At 34.0% G+C, this 16,237-nt stretch overlaps 1 protein-coding gene across 1 annotated transcript in view; it reads left to right on the forward strand.

Annotated features, from left to right (window-relative positions):
- The first annotated feature begins 209 nt into the window (after nt 1-209).
- LOC129228311 (mucin-2-like) overlaps nt 210-16,237 on the forward strand; it is a 95,332-nt gene continuing 79,304 nt past the window's right edge. Inside the window, exon 1 of the mRNA XM_054862985.1 lies at nt 210-363. The gene's annotated coding sequence lies outside the window, so the exon portion shown is untranslated. The remainder of the gene's footprint in view (nt 364-16,237) is intronic.

Here is a 16,237-nt window from a genome sequence, read left to right on the forward strand (position 1 = left end):
CTTGACCACTCACTGAAACCAAAGTTACATATTCCACTGGCCACAAAAACTTCTTGAATCCTCGAAACGAAGGTCGACGGCCACAAGACATTATAAACGTGCCTTTAACGAGCTTTTCCTATTGGTTCCGTCCCACGGTGACGCAAACGAAACCAGCTAACCCAGTTTCAAGCCCGTGTTGCGCGTGTTGGACAGACAGACACGCAGGCGTTCAAGCTACTCGACAAGTTGTCGCTTTCAAAGTATCACTCATCACCGGGAAGAAAAGGCAGAAGCATTAGCTACTCGTATATGTGACGCTTTTTCTCCGAGTGGATATTTCTTTCGGTTGCTGGAGGAGACTATTTATCTTTCTTGAGACGGGTGAGTACCACATTTGTGATCATGAGCGCAGGGGCGCCCCGAACTTTAATTTTTGGGAGGGTGGAAATTCTCAATTTGCCGAATGATGATAATTTTAACGTATGAAACTCCAAATTACGCCGAATGATGAAAATTTTGCTGAATTACGCTCCAAATTGCACCGAATGAGGGAAATTTTGCCAAATCATCAGACAAAATTTGGAAAAAGGGTCATTTTTTGGAAGGTCACAGTAACCTCCCATCGGGGTGCCCTGCATGGGCGAATTACCCCAAAAGAGATTTTACTCCATCTAGACCCAGGGATGGCAAGAGGGATTTCATCAAAGTGCTTAAAACAGGCCGGGCATTTGAGGGATGATGCGGAGGAGGTAAGTGCCTCCCCCCTGACTTTTAGAAACATAACACAGGACCTGAAAAATTTCAGGCACTAATCGCCCGGGCGGCCAAAAAATTACCTTGGGGACTAAAAATTAACTATAAACTCCGAGATAATTTGGCGCCGAATTTTTTTTCCGCTTCCTTAGATTTTTCCATTTTTGTCGGTCTCTGATTATTCGTGTGTTTATAGAGTGAAACCTCAATTTTACATTGTCCATCTTGTACGTTATACTGCTTCCAATGCTACGTTCTGTTGGCCCGTAACAATTGCGTTTCCGGCAATGTTAAAATATTCCGTATCGTACGTTGCCCTTTTTCAACTCTTCTGCTTAATGAATTTTTCTTAAAACTGATCTAAACCGTGTTCACTCTACAAGACTTGCACAAATTTTTTTCTGTGTCATTTTTTCAAGATTAATTTGTTTCTTAGCTGTTTGAAGTCGTTTTAGCACACTATCTGTTTCGTCTTATTGTTAAATTGTCAAAGTATAAAAACTTTAATACTAGAAAGACGACGTTTTCCGTATACCAAGTAAGACTATAGCAGCGGTCATTTTGACCGCATTACTTAAAATACTGGAAACTTCTTCTTTTCCGGAGTATATAACAGTAATATGACATTTTAAAACAGATTTTATTTGCGTATGCAAACCAAGAAGCAAAATTGCAAAAAAATACTAGTACAAAACGTGGTATGTATGAAATTGTATCTAAAAACAGAAAGCAAGTAGACGAAACTTCTTCTTTTGGAAAAATGTCAACTTTAGATGAAACGCTTAAATTTTTATTTCCGTCCCCAATTTACGTTTTCCCCCTTGGTGCGATATTTATCTTTAGTAAGACGGAATACGTAAAATCGAGGTTCCACAGTTATACTCAGGGTATGAAAAATCTTGGACCTGGCGTCTAAAAAGTTACCTTGGTGACTGAAACTTTCCTATAAACTCTGAAAAAATCTGGCGCCGAATATTTTTTGCGCCTCTTAAGATTTTTGTCGGTCTCTAGTGTTTTTTCTTTTTCTTTTTTTTAATTACATTATATATTTTGTCCTCCCCTCCTCGGAAAACTGCTAGTCAAACACCTAACTTGTTCTTAGTACCCATATATTTTGTTCAATTTGCACACATAGACATAATAATAATAAAATCAAAGAAATTGAGTAACTTTTTTCAAAAAAAAAAAAAAATTTAAAATAAAATTAAAAAAAATAAAAATTTTAACAATAGTTTTAACTGAAACAAATTATTTTTGTGATTTTTTAGAAGACTTTTGATGTACAAGATATTTTTTCACGCATGGAAAATCGGAGGAGCGCCTCAAAAATTTCGCCTGGAGCTTTTTATTTCCAATAAAAATTTAGCACCGTGAAAAATAGAGGGGGAATGCGATTGAAGTTTTAAAAATGTTACATTTGCTGCTTTTTAAAATGTGTCAAATATTCCAATTGTTAAAAATCTTTTCTGTTCCTGCCAATATCCATTACCTCTTCAGAAAATTATTGGAGGAACCACAATTTTACGCATTTCGTCGGACAAATGATAAAAACGCACCAAAGGGATAACGTAAAATCTGAGACGGTGATAAAAATCTAAGTATTTGTTTTAAAAAAATTGAATTTCTGAATGATCTAGTGGAAGAAATTGGTAATCTTGTTCTTTGTTTTTGTTTTATAATCTCATTCATAGTACCTTATCTATTGGTAATTTTTTACAACTTTACTTCTTGGTTTGCATCTGAAAACAAAAACTGTTTCAGAGATTTTCGTCTTTGACAATAAAAACAATAAGATGGAGCAGAAAGAATGCTAGAAGGGGATCAGAGAGTTAAGAAACATTTATTGAAAAACAGTCCCCCCTTCCCTCCAGTTCAAAAAAAAAAGTTTATGTGAGTCTTGTAGAGGGAAATATTATTCTAATATATATTGAGATAAGAGTCAATCAACGCAATCATTTTGAGATGGATTATTAATTTTGACCTCAGAAAATTGGAAGGGAAGTACCCCTTTACTTCTGGGGACAGTTGCCCCCTGCATATCCTTGGTCATGGTTGCATTTGTAAGTTCTTTTAATATCTTAGGTTCCTGTCCCTCAAATTTCGGACCTTTTCATTGATAATGACACTCAAAATTAAAAATAGTAGTCTTTTTAATATTTTTATCAAAATTTTCAACTTTTGCCTTTTATGTTGCGTAATTTTTTATCTTTTAAACTCTTAATCAATATTAGAATAAATGAGTGATGAAAACCGGTATGTGTCAGACTGAGTATAGTTAAAATATAGAATATAATGAGGAAGCCCATATAATTCGGAGACATAGAATTATCAATCAAGCTTGTAATATGTTTGGAGGTGAAAAGAGCGTTCTGTTTTGAATTCGGTTCTAAACTCATATTTGATATTCGGGAATGATTATCGAACGGAAATATTGCAGAAGGAATAAAGTTGAACGACTAAAGTTTCTAGAAGTAAGTTCAAAAATGTATAAATGAATGGCTTAACACTTTTATTAAAAGAAAAGTTACTGTCATCTGACATTTTGTTTTAATAAAGGGAAAATTTTGTCAGTTATAATTAAAACAACTTTATCATTCAGGTAAATATGAAAATGAGAGATAGGATGGTTTAAATACCTATCAACTAAAATACATTTCAGATTTTGAGAATTAATATTTGCTACTTCAGTGGTGAAAGCTTCTTTCCATAGAAATTTCCAAATCGTTTTTTTTCTCTTAATCTGGATGAAACTTTTCTCTTTCATGCAATGACAGTTAAGAAACTTACATGTAAAGAAGTTTTATTTTTTCTGCTGCTATCTTTTTTTTTCACCTCTTTTACCGTAGGAAGCCAAAATTCAAGGAAAGAAGGTATTCTCAAGGAAAAACGGGGGGGGGGGGGGGAGAGAAATCAAATCTTAAATTTAAAACAAATTGAATTTTCTACTGGTCTTTTGATGCTTAAGAATTCACGTAGGATGGTTTTCCTCATATAAATTCAGTTTAAGTCGGCTATTTGCCAAATTCGGCACAGAAGTCCTATGATGCTCAGGAATTCATGTAAGGGGGGGGGGGATTCACTAGGAAATCCGTGAAAAGGAATGTGTACTCCAATTAATAACAATAACTAAATTTTTGGAATTAAAAAAATCCATAGAGGCTAAGAGGCTCAAATTTAAATTTTGAGTAATAAAATTACTCTTTTCTACACATTAATAAGAAAATTTTCACTTTTTTTTTTCAATTTATTTAAGCCTGATTGTTGAACATGAGTCCCTTGCCACAACCTTTATTTTCAAGGTAGACCGTGCAACGGCGGACAACGAAGCTAGTAGTTTGTTAATAAAAATAAGAACTTGTGTGTGTGGCAATAATACTCGTTGTAACGGACGTCAGAGTAATCTAACCTTTTAAATGGGTTTTGTGTGTGCACCCCTGTAAGTGCCAACACGTGGATAAAGTTCATTGAATACTCATGAAATGACACTAATCGTATTTCGGACCGGTTTTTACTCCTAAAAGTCATCGTCATCTTAATATATAAAAATCTTTTGTGCGGACGTTTGTCACCATAAGGCTTTTGAACGGCTGGACCGATTTTGATCAAATTTTTTGTGTGTAATTAAGTTGGGGCAAGCATGGTTTTGAAGCGCAATGGATCGAATCGAAAAAGTTTTTGTTATTTAATTAAGTAATTTAAACATTAGATGGTTATATCTCCCAAATGATTAATATTTATTTTATCCTATTGTTGAGCGAGAACTGAAATAAACATTTAACCCGTTGCCAAAAGACAATAAGAAAGCTAGCTCTGCTTTTTGTAATGAAATTTTCTACTGTGATATGTCAATTGAGAATAGATAAAACGTAGGGAGATGAGTGAAGTCTTCATTTCTTGAAAGCAAAGATTTTAGGTACCGTAAGTACCGTACCTAGCAACATTTGTTTCTCGGCTTAAATCTCAAATCCATCAGAGTTTTGGCACCAATCTCAAGAATACTTTAAAGATTATCTAACTAATCAGTACATTAATAAAGGAAGAGATAATGGAATTAAAAGACGAAACACAAATTTTATTTTCGTCCAGATAAATTACAACACGGTAGTTCTGTACACAAAAGATCAGTGCAGTGGAAGATCTTTATCTTTGGTAGAAAAAACAAACTAGGCAATATATGAAGTTTAAAAAGTTTTTGTGCAAAAGGTCGGACTGCTCATCGGTCGGAGTTAGCTTCGCTCACTGATCGGCTAGATAACAGTAGCGTGGTGGCTTGGCGACTTTTGCTAGAAACAATACAGTTGCGTGATCATTTGTTTACGTTTTAAAGCTACGGTTACTGTAATTTTGTGTATTTTTTGTTTATTTGGCGAAATGTTTCAAATTGCAAAGAATTGTTTTTCGTTTTTAAAGAGTGTTTAGTCATTTTAGTTGAAGAATGTTTATTTTACATCGTGATGAGTGTGTGTGTGGGGGGGGGGGGAGTGATTTTCACTTATTAAGAGACCAATTTTTACCTTTATCATTTTTTAAAACGATAACCTTTCGATTGTTTTATTCTTTTTCACATGAGGTAGTGAGAAGCAAAGGGATGCAAGTGGCAAAATTAAAAATTTGGAGGTAACCAGTACAAATGGTAGGTGAACCTCTCCTCTGTCTTGGGGCAAGAGATTGTAATAGTAGCCCTGGTAGGTGCTGCTGTACAGCATGATTTATAAAACAATTTCGATGAAAGCCTACCTAGGATTTGATCTTTAAACGCGTTTTACTCGAAACTTAAAATAGTCCACTTGCATTCCTTTGCTTCCCACTGCCTCATATGGGGGATGTTGCAGTGGGGTTTCCCGTTCGTTTTAGATGAGTAGTTAGTTTTTTACACTTAATGTTTGAGGGCGCTTTTTATCCTTTGAGTATGGCTGAAGGAACAAACCATCAAGTATGGAAGAAAAAATAGTTAATAAAACAACTGCTCAGTGGGGATTAGATAAATCAAGTTGTAATAAATATACGCATTTTGACACGAAGCAGCTTAAAACATTTTCTTTTTACATATTTTTTTTTTAACAAAACGGTTCAAACGCTTGATAGTTTATTGAATTTTTTTTACTTTTCAATTTATAAAGTTTGAATAGAACAACGTCTGTCGGGTCCTCTAGTGACTATATAAGTCACTGATTGCAGCAGTTAGTCCAATCTTTTTCAAACGTAGAAACGGAAAGATTAGTCAATGGTAATACACATAGAGGTTAAATTCACTGTAGAATAGAAATCAAACAAGTAACAAAGGAAGATCATAGAAAATAGAAAGCAAACAAGAGGGAGGAGGGGGGGGGTTCATAGCGCAGACTGATATTTTTTGTCAGGGGTTTCTTAATGAGTCTATTATTGGAGGTGGGGGATGGGGGTATTTCGCAACATTTGAGGGTGAGGGCCATTGCTTTTGGGGAGACTAGCCGTTCAATAAATGATTCTAAGTGAATGTTTAAGACGTTTGCAAAAAGGAGAAACAAACAATTCTGCGTCCACTTTAAAGAAAATTTCTATGTAATTTTTACGAAAGAAAACAAACTACAGAATTAAAGAATGTCACGGAAGTAAAAAGAAAAACGTGTGAATGCTCTTTTTTACATTGTTTTCGTTGCTACAGCATTAATTTCGATGATTAACCAATCGGCATTTTCCTCCTTCCCTAGTCACGTTATATCGGTAAAGATGTTTCCTCATTTGAGTTACGACACAACCCGTTTGATGATAACAAGAACTCGGGCTATAAATGTAATCTAAAAGGCACTTAACCAAAATAGATTCTGGAACTACATTCGTATTCTTGAAGAAAGAAATGATTTCGAAACGGTCTTTTCCACACCGAGTTATGGCCCCGATAATGTGTCATCAAGTGGAGGCATTTAAGTTATTTCTGTGAGGTTGTGGAAGGAAAGTTTGCCAAGATGATTTAGTTCACGATTGGCACTAACGCCCAGGCGTGGTTTGGTTAAGTAGCAGTTTGCATAAGTGTTATTGCACTAAAAGAAGACGGATCTAACAGTATGGTGGTTATGTGTTGCATGGAACGTTTGAGAACAAATTGTCCAATGTTGCAGACAGGGGCGCCCCGAAATTTAATTTTTGGGAAGGCGGAAATTCTCAATTATCCGAATGGAACTCCAAGTTTTGCCGAATGATGATAATTTTGCCGAATAGAACTCCACATTTTCCGAATGATGACAATTTATCTGAAAGAACTCCAAATTTTGCTACAAGGATAGCTGTAATGTTCGTCACATATTTCATTTCACATAAAATGCATAAAAAAAGTTTCATGATTTCCATTTTAACATTAAAATTGAAATTGTTAAGGTATAAAGTTGAAAATATTTTTACCCTAAAGACCTGGTTAATTTCCAGGAAATGCATCTTGTATTTTTCTCGTTTGCAACGCCAGCTTTCTGGTTGTCAGAAATTAAGCATTTTTTCGTGGATTCTATAACTAATTTTTGCAAACTTTATAAACATTGAAGATATTTGAGTCAATTCAGGGGTAGGGTTCTATAGGTTTTGTAGAGATTCTCCATAAACCGACAAAGACTGGTTTTTGACAACTTCATCGATCCCAAAAATCTTCTTTGCTACTATCTCCGTCGTATTGAGTAGCAAATAATTCTGGAAACCAAATAATCAAAATCATAAACGAATCTCTATAAATATATCACCAGACATTCATTGTGTTGAGGAAAAACACAATACACAGATTGTAAAATCATGGTTAACACGTTAACACCAAAGTTTAAAATATTATCTCTTCTCAAAAGTCGTTACTGAGAAAAACAAAAGCACGTGTTAATAAAAAAAATGTGCAAAGAAAATTGCATTTTTGTCTCAGGAAGCTAAAAAATACATCCTCCTCCCCCCCCCCCCCCCCTCCGGTATCAAAACTGAAATTTCGTTTATTTTGCGGACACTACCTCTGATAGTTATAAGTTTGCTTTTCACTGCCTCACTTCATCTTTTATTGCGAACATTTGAGCACAGTTTTGCTGTAAAGCATCATACATTCACCCAATCAAGTTTTTCTATTTCAAGTCCTAAACATTAGTCAGATATTAAAAATAAGTTTTGCGCCAGGAAATAACCTAGTGAAGGAACATTTTCATATCCTTCGGAACAAAAGACTTCATTAGAGCATTATGTAAAGGGAGCATCCTTCCCGTAATTACTTGAATGTGAACCAGCTTCGAATTTTAGCGCAATTTAACGCACTATTTCTGCCCCGGTAAGCTTTAGAAAGCATTAAGGAATGTTTCCGCTCTTTTGCGTCGGTCGGTGAAATGGATCAACATCATTCGAATCAAATCAACTTTCGTTGATATTTTTTTGCAAAAAGAAATAAAACTTCTTTTTTTTTCTTTCGTGAGTGATTTATTGTTTATCAAACCAGCGGCTTTCCACATGATTTGGTTCGTGGTGCATTAGAACTTTCCAGTAGTTCCGTTTTTCTCCAGAAAACAACATTTTTGGTCAAATGTCACAGATCGTTGCTGGAGTCATTGTTATACCACTGTCATAGTTCGAAAAGGAACATCCATGCGTCTTCTTTGTTTCCTATAAATTTCTCTTGTTTGAATTACAATAAATATTTCTTCAATTGTGAGTGATCTTTGTTGCGTTAATTGCTGTATTAATTTTAAACACACGTATCTAGAGCACGGTTAAGATACTGGGAGCCTCTAGGCCAAACAGATATTTAGAGACTCCCCTATTGTTAATTTTTACAATTTCAACCATTGGCTAAAGTAATTTTCGCAATTTGGTTTCCCAAGGCCATGGCGTTGTTGGCCCATTCATCAATCAAGCCCTCTTCATATCCTAAAGTTCTTACTTAAATTAATATCATTTGGGTTTATTTTAATTTAAATCAATGTACACAACCCTTAATTAAGGGGAGTTCTTATTTCTTTCAATACTTGAGAGTTCTCCAGTTAAATGCTTTGCCCTTCAAAGCAAAGTGAGACTTAGCTCAGTTTCTTCTTGAAACATCCTTTTCATCTAGAGTTTATTTACGAGACAAAAATAAATATTTGTGAAGATGTTCATTGCGATCAATTTACTTTCTGCAATTCACCTTCAACGCCCTTTACAACCGCACGATAAGACCTTTTATGATCAGAACCTAAGGACGCTTCGTCATTCTCCCTTATTGTCTTTCTCTATAAAAAAAATATTTACCATTTCATAACTATCTAATGGTCTTTCAAAAATCCTAAAATTTATGCTACTTATTGCAACACCCTTTACAATTGCAGGATAAGACCCTTTATGATTAAAATCGTGGGAGACTTCGTCAGTCACCTTAATAACAAAATTATGAAGTATTTTTGATACAAATTCAAAAAGAAGTAACGCTTCAGCTGAAAAGTTACAAAACATGATTTTGCTTACGGGGGAAAACATTCAATTCGCTTTCTTTTTTTCCTCCTTGCTGTCATGTAGAACGTAAACAATAAAGATCGACACTTCAAGCCGTTCATGACACAGTTCGAACCTATAATCTGCATGCAAATCAACCATATTATTTATTAAACTTTGCGGAAGGCGTCTGTGAACTAGATTTAAATATCTTTATTGTGTTTGTCTGAGAATGTCCATTTTGATTAAGTTTTATCAGTTTTTTTTTTTTTTTTTAATCGTTGCATTTATCTCGGACTTTTTTTTAAACTGAATTGTATAGACTTGTTAACACTTTTTAGAAAAGAATTTTCGCATTTATGATGATAGTGCTGGATGCTTACAAGACGAAAAAAGTTTTATGCGAAACATTTTTTTTTTAACTTAATATTCATATGAAGGAAAGGCTTCATAAGTAGGTAAAGTAGAACACCGCTTATCCGGCCCCCGTTTATCGGGATCTTCTCTTTATACGGATCAAATTTGTAGAGTTAAAAAATATTACATTCACTTCCAAAATTATAAGCAAGAACGATACCATAAAAACGCCAAATATACAGTTTTATTTTTGATTAAATACGGTACAACTCCTGCATAGGATGCAAGTTTTTCATCTATATTTTTATTTATTTATTTATTTATTTTTGTCATTAATTGTACTTTAGCTTTATGGTACACGCTTTAGTACTTGGTTTCCACAGGAGAAAAGAAAAAAAGAAAAGAAAAGAAAAAAAAAACACGTCAAATTCCAACATTTTCTTATGTAGTTAGTATGGAATTCAAAACGGGTTTCTACAAATATCTCAAAAACTCATTTCTGCAGATACTGCGCTTTATCTTGCTATGGCAGATTACATTAAAATGTGAAAATTTATATCTTTGTAACATATTGGCTTAAAGCGTTTAAAATATGCATTAGACTTTTTGATAGTTTTATGTTAAGTGATTATTTTGATTGGAAGATGTATCTTGTATTAAACAAGGGATAAAGAAACTATTCTTTTTAAAAATAAGAAACAATTGACGTAGTGAGAAGTAAAGGGAAGTTAGAAGACATTTTCAAGTTTTGAGTACATCGCGTTTAAAGTTGCGGTCCTAAGGTTGGCTTTTATTGAAAAGTTTTTCTAAATCCTGCTGTATAGCAACACCCACCAAAGCTAGTAGTTCCATCTCTTGCCTCGAAACAGAGGAGAGGTTCACCTACCATTTGAGGAGTAATTTATCAAAAGGGAACAAATCCACTTTTTAGAAAAATTTGTTTTAGAACATTTTCTAAAGCCTTCAGATGACCTTTATCAAATCACTTACTCTCAAGAGGTCCACACGTAGAAAATCCTTTTTCATTTAAGGGTAAAGTGGCTTTTTGATCAAATGGTAAAAAATTCGTCGTCTGCACGTTTTATTTTGATCAAAAGGGGACATATCCTGAAGGAATCTGTAGTACGAAGACTTTTAGATCCAAAGGAACGCATGTTCAAAATTCTCAAATTTTAATCCACTACTTTTAGGTTCATGTACTTCGATAAGAGAATATGAGAAGGTGAAATATTAGGTTTTTGGTGAAATTGGAATTCTCAGCTTCAGGTTTTCGTTCAAAAGGGTACATATCCAAAATTAAGTCTCCTTGTTTTTATTACACAAACATTTCTTACTCTGGGCCATGATTTGCTGTGATTTTGTGCTCAATTCTGTACCCAGAGAAATTGATAAAACTATTTTACTCTTACCCTTATTTGTTTTTCTCACCTCCTGAACATTTTTGGAAAATGGATATGTTCCCTTTTGATAAATTAGCCCTCATTTGTATTGGTTAACTCCAAGCATTTAATTTTGGCACTCACAGTAAACTCCCGATGATCCGCGAGCGGATTATCGCAGGGTGTATTATCCGCGAGTCAATCAACAATCAGGAACATGCATTTTCGCAGTAAAAAGCAAACACTGTTTTATTTTTTCGAAAAATTGTAAATTTAAACTTTTTTTTTATTTATTTACTTGCTTATATATATATATATATATATATATATATATATATATATATATATATATATATATATATATATATATATATATATATATATATATATATATATATATATATATATTGTGCTTTTTTTATCGTACATACCCTTGTTTTGATATTAAGTTCTGTTGTGCAAAATTACAAAACATTTTTATTTTTTACAGTATTATTTTCACTGTTGTATTATGAATCAATACAGTCAAATTTTTGACGAAGTGAAGAAGTTTTACCTTATTAGTCCCTCATTTTATAGCCTTTTTGCGGTTTATCCGCGATTTTTATTATCCGCGGAACTTGTACCACCCAATTACGTAGATAATCGGGAGTTACTCTATATCCCTTTGATTCTAACTGCTTCAATGGGGTTGTTTCCTTCAGGTAGTTTCCTTACATTTAGTAGTTTAGTAGTACACAGGTAGTTTCCTTACATAGTTTGTTTCCTTCATTGTATTATGAATCAATACAGTCAAATTTTTGACGAAGTGAAGAAGTTTTACCTTATTAGTCCCTCATTTTATAGCCTTTTTGCGGTTTATCCGCGATTTTTATTATCCGCGGAACTTGTACCACCCAATTACGTAGATAATCGGGAGTTACTCTATATCCCTTTGATTCTAACTGCTTTAATGTTGTTGTTTCCTTCAGGTAGTTTCCTTACATTTAGTAGTTTAGTAGTACACAGGTAGCTTCCTTACATAGTTTGTTTCCTTCATTGTATTATGAATCAATACAGTCAAATTTTTGACGAAGTGAAGAAGTTTTACCTTATTAGTCCCTCATTTTATAGCCTTTTTGCGGTTTATCCGCGATTTTTATTATCCGCGGAACTTGTACCACCCAATTACGTAGATAATCGGGAGTTACTCTATATCCCTTTGATTCTAACTGCTTCAATGGGGTTGTTTCCTTCAGGTAGTTTCCTTACATTTAGTAGTTTAGTAGTACACAGGTAGTTTCCTTACATAGTTTGTTTCCTTCATTGTATTATGAATCAATACAGTCAAATTTTTGACGAAGTGAAGAAGTTTTACCTTATTAGTCCCTCATTTTATAGCCTTTTTGCGGTTTATCCGCGATTTTTATTATCCGCGGAACTTGTACCACCCAATTACGTAGATAATCGGGAGTTACTCTATATCCCTTTGATTCTAACTGCTTTAATGTTGTTGTTTCCTTCAGGTAGTTTCCTTACATTTAGTAGTTTAGTAGTACACAGGTAGCTTCCTTACATAGTTTGTTTCCTTCATTGTATTATGAATCAATACAGTCAAATTTTTGACGAAGTGAAGAAGTTTTACCTTATTAGTCCCTCATTTTATAGCCTTTTTGCGGTTTATCCGCGATTTTTATTATCCGCGGAACTTGTACCACCCAATTACGTAGATAATCGGGAGTTACTCTATATCCCTTTGATTCTAACTGCTTTAATGTTGTTGTTTCCTTCAGGTAGTTTCCTTACATAGGTTGTTTCCTTCATTGTATTATGAATCAATACAGTCAAATTTTTGACGAAGTGAAGAAGTTTTACCTTATTAGTCCCTCATTTTATAGCCTTTTTGCGGTTTATCCGCGATTTTTATTATCCGCGGAACTTGTACCACCCAATTACGTAGATAATCGGGAGTTACTCTATATCCCTTTGATTCTAACTGCTTTAATGGGGTTGTTTCCTTCAGGTAGTTTCCTTACATTTAGTAGTTTAGTAGTACACAGGTAGTTTCCTTACATAGTTTGTTTCCTTCATTGTATTATGAATCAATACAGTCAAATTTTTGACGAAGTGAAGAAGTTTTACCTTATTAGTCCCTCATTTTATAGCCTTTTTGCGGTTTATCCGCGATTTTTATTATCCGCGGAACTTGTACCACCCAATTACGTAGATAATCGGGAGTTACTCTATATCCCTTTGATTCTAACTGCTTTAATGGGATTGTTTCCTTCAGGTATTTTCCTTACATTTAGTAGTTTAGTAGTACACAGGTAGTTTCCTTACATAGTTTGTTTCCTTCATTGTATTATGAATCAATACAGTCAAATTTTTGACGAAGTGAAGAAGTTTTACCTTATTAGTCCCTCATTTTATAGCCTTTTTGCGGTTTATCCGCGATTTTTATTATCCGCGGAACTTGTACCACCCAATTACGTAGATAATCGGGAGTTACTCTATATCCCTTTGATTCTAACTGCTTTAATGGGATTGTTTCCTTCAGGTATTTTCCTTACATTTAGTAGTTTAGTAGTACACAGGTAGTTTCCTTACATAGTTTGTTTCCTTCATTGTATTATGAATCAATACAGTCAAATTTTTGACGAAGTGAAGAAGTTTTACCTTATTAGTCCCTCATTTTATAGCCTTTTTGCGGTTTATCCGCGATTTTTATTATCCGCGGAACTTGTACCACCCAATTACGTAGATAATCGGGAGTTACTCTATATCCCTTTGATTCTAACTGCTTCAATGGGGTTGTTTCCTTCAGGTAGTTTCCTTACATTTAGTAGTTTAGTAGTACACAGGTAGTTTCCTTACATAGTTTGTTTCCTTCATTGTATTATGAATCAATACAGTCAAATTTTTGACGAAGTGAAGAAGTTTTACCTTATTAGTCCCTCATTTTATAGCCTTTTTGCGGTTTATCCGCGATTTTTATTATCCGCGGAACTTGTACCACCCAATTACGTAGATAATCGGGAGTTACTCTATATCCCTTTGATTCTAACTGCTTTAATGTTGTTGTTTCCTTCAGGTAGTTTCCTTACATTTAGTAGTTTAGTAGTACACAGGTAGCTTCCTTACATAGTTTGTTTCCTTCATTGTATTATGAATCAATACAGTCAAATTTTTGACGAAGTGAAGAAGTTTTACCTTATTAGTCCCTCATTTTATAGCCTTTTTGCGGTTTATCCGCGATTTTTATTATCCGCGGAACTTGTACCACCCAATTACGTAGATAATCGGGAGTTACTCTATATCCCTTTGATTCTAACTGCTTTAATGGGGTTGTTTCCTTCAGGTAGTTTCCTTACATTTAGTAGTTTAGTAGTACACAGGTAGTTTCCTTACATAGTTTGTTTCCTTCATTGTATTATGAATCAATACAGTCAAATTTTTGACGAAGTGAAGAAGTTTTACCTTATTAGTCCCTCATTTTATAGCCTTTTTGCGGTTTATCCGCGATTTTTATTATCCGCGGAACTTGTACCACCCAATTACGTAGATAATCGGGAGTTACTCTATATCCCTTTGATTCTAACTGCTTTAATGGGATTGTTTCCTTCAGGTATTTTCCTTACATTTAGTAGTTTAGTAGTACACAGGTAGTTTCCTTACATAGTTTGTTTCCTTCATTGTATTATGAATCAATACAGTCAAATTTTTGACGAAGTGAAGAAGTTTTACCTTATTAGTCCCTCATTTTATAGCCTTTTTGCGGTTTATCCGCGATTTTTATTATCCGCGGAACTTGTACCACCCAATTACGTAGATAATCGGGAGTTACTCTATATCCCTTTGATTCTAACTGCTTTAATGGGATTGTTTCCTTCAGGTATTTTCCTTACATTTAGTAGTTTAGTAGTACACAGGTAGTTTCCTTACATAGTTTGTTTCCTTCATTGTATTATGAATCAATACAGTCAAATTTTTGACGAAGTGAAGAAGTTTTACCTTATTAGTCCCTCATTTTATAGCCTTTTTGCGGTTTATCCGCGATTTTTATTATCCGCGGAACTTGTACCACCCAATTACGTAGATAATCGGGAGTTACTCTATATCCCTTTGATTCTAACTGCTTTAATGGGATTGTTTCCTTCAGGTATTTTCCTTACATTCAGTAGTTTAGTAGTACACAGGTAGTTTCCTTACATAGTTTGTTTCCTTCATTGTATTATGAATCAATACAGTCAAATTTTTGACGAAGTGAAGAAGTTTTACCTTATTAGTCCCTCATTTTATAGCCTTTTTGCGGTTTATCCGCGATTTTTATTATCCGCGGAACTTGTACCACCCAATTACGTAGATAATCGGGAGTTACTCTATATCCCTTTGATTCTAACTGCTTCAATGGGGTTGTTTCCTTCAGGCGAAAGGAAAACTTTTATTCACTTAAATTGATAGAATAAGCAAAAAAATAACATAGAACGAGAAAAAACTTTTATTTTCCCAACGCATGATTTTTAATAATTTTTTTTAAAAGTCCGATTTTGAAAATAAAGCGTGGTATTTCTGACGTCTTAATTGATGTACTTTGGCACATCTGTCTGCCGCGCTTCCACATTATGATAATCAAGAAGCGAATTAAATATTGCACTTTACGCTTGCTATCAACTATATCGTTGCCAGTAAACTTGAGTAAAGAAGCGAATTTAATATAGTATTCTGCGAGAGTGGCATCAGTGAATGATATTTCATCATTGGTGATGTCATCGGCAGAAGCGTAAACAATGAAAGCGCACCGATTAAAATATTTTTTTTTTATAAACTTAGTCAAATTATTTAAAAAACGATCAGATCCTATGTTTTTAAGTATGCTTTTTCAGAAAAAATACTTTTAGAATTTCGGAAACGACCTCATTGAGAATATAGGACATTTCGAAATTCATTTCATTCTTCGAAAAGAAAGAAAAAAAAAAACATACTAATGTTTTTTTTTTTTTTTTTTTTTTTTTTTATTTTTTATTTTTTTTTTTACACTTTTAGTTTCATTACTCTGTCCACACAATCACTCATGATAACAAAATCGCAAGTAGCGTTGTAAAAAAGTGCTACACTGTCACGTTTTGCAATGAACTTCCACTTTGTATTTAGCTCAAACCTTGAGGTTATACTTCACGGAAAGATTAAGAATTCCGTTCTCATGGTAAAAGTCTAGAATTCTCTGACCTAGAATTCTGGAAGTCAAAAATGCACCAATAAAGTCACAATTCGGGAACAGGTTTTTCTAACTTTCGAAAACTCACGTTTACGTTTTTCCAAATATTTAAGAGTTTCCCTCTTTATCTGCACATGGAGCGTGAATTGATTTCAAATGAAGTAAGTGGCGA

Source organism: Uloborus diversus, chromosome 8 (assembly GCF_026930045.1).
Source record: "Uloborus diversus isolate 005 chromosome 8, Udiv.v.3.1, whole genome shotgun sequence".
NCBI lineage: Eukaryota > Metazoa > Arthropoda > Arachnida > Araneae > Uloboridae > Uloborus > Uloborus diversus.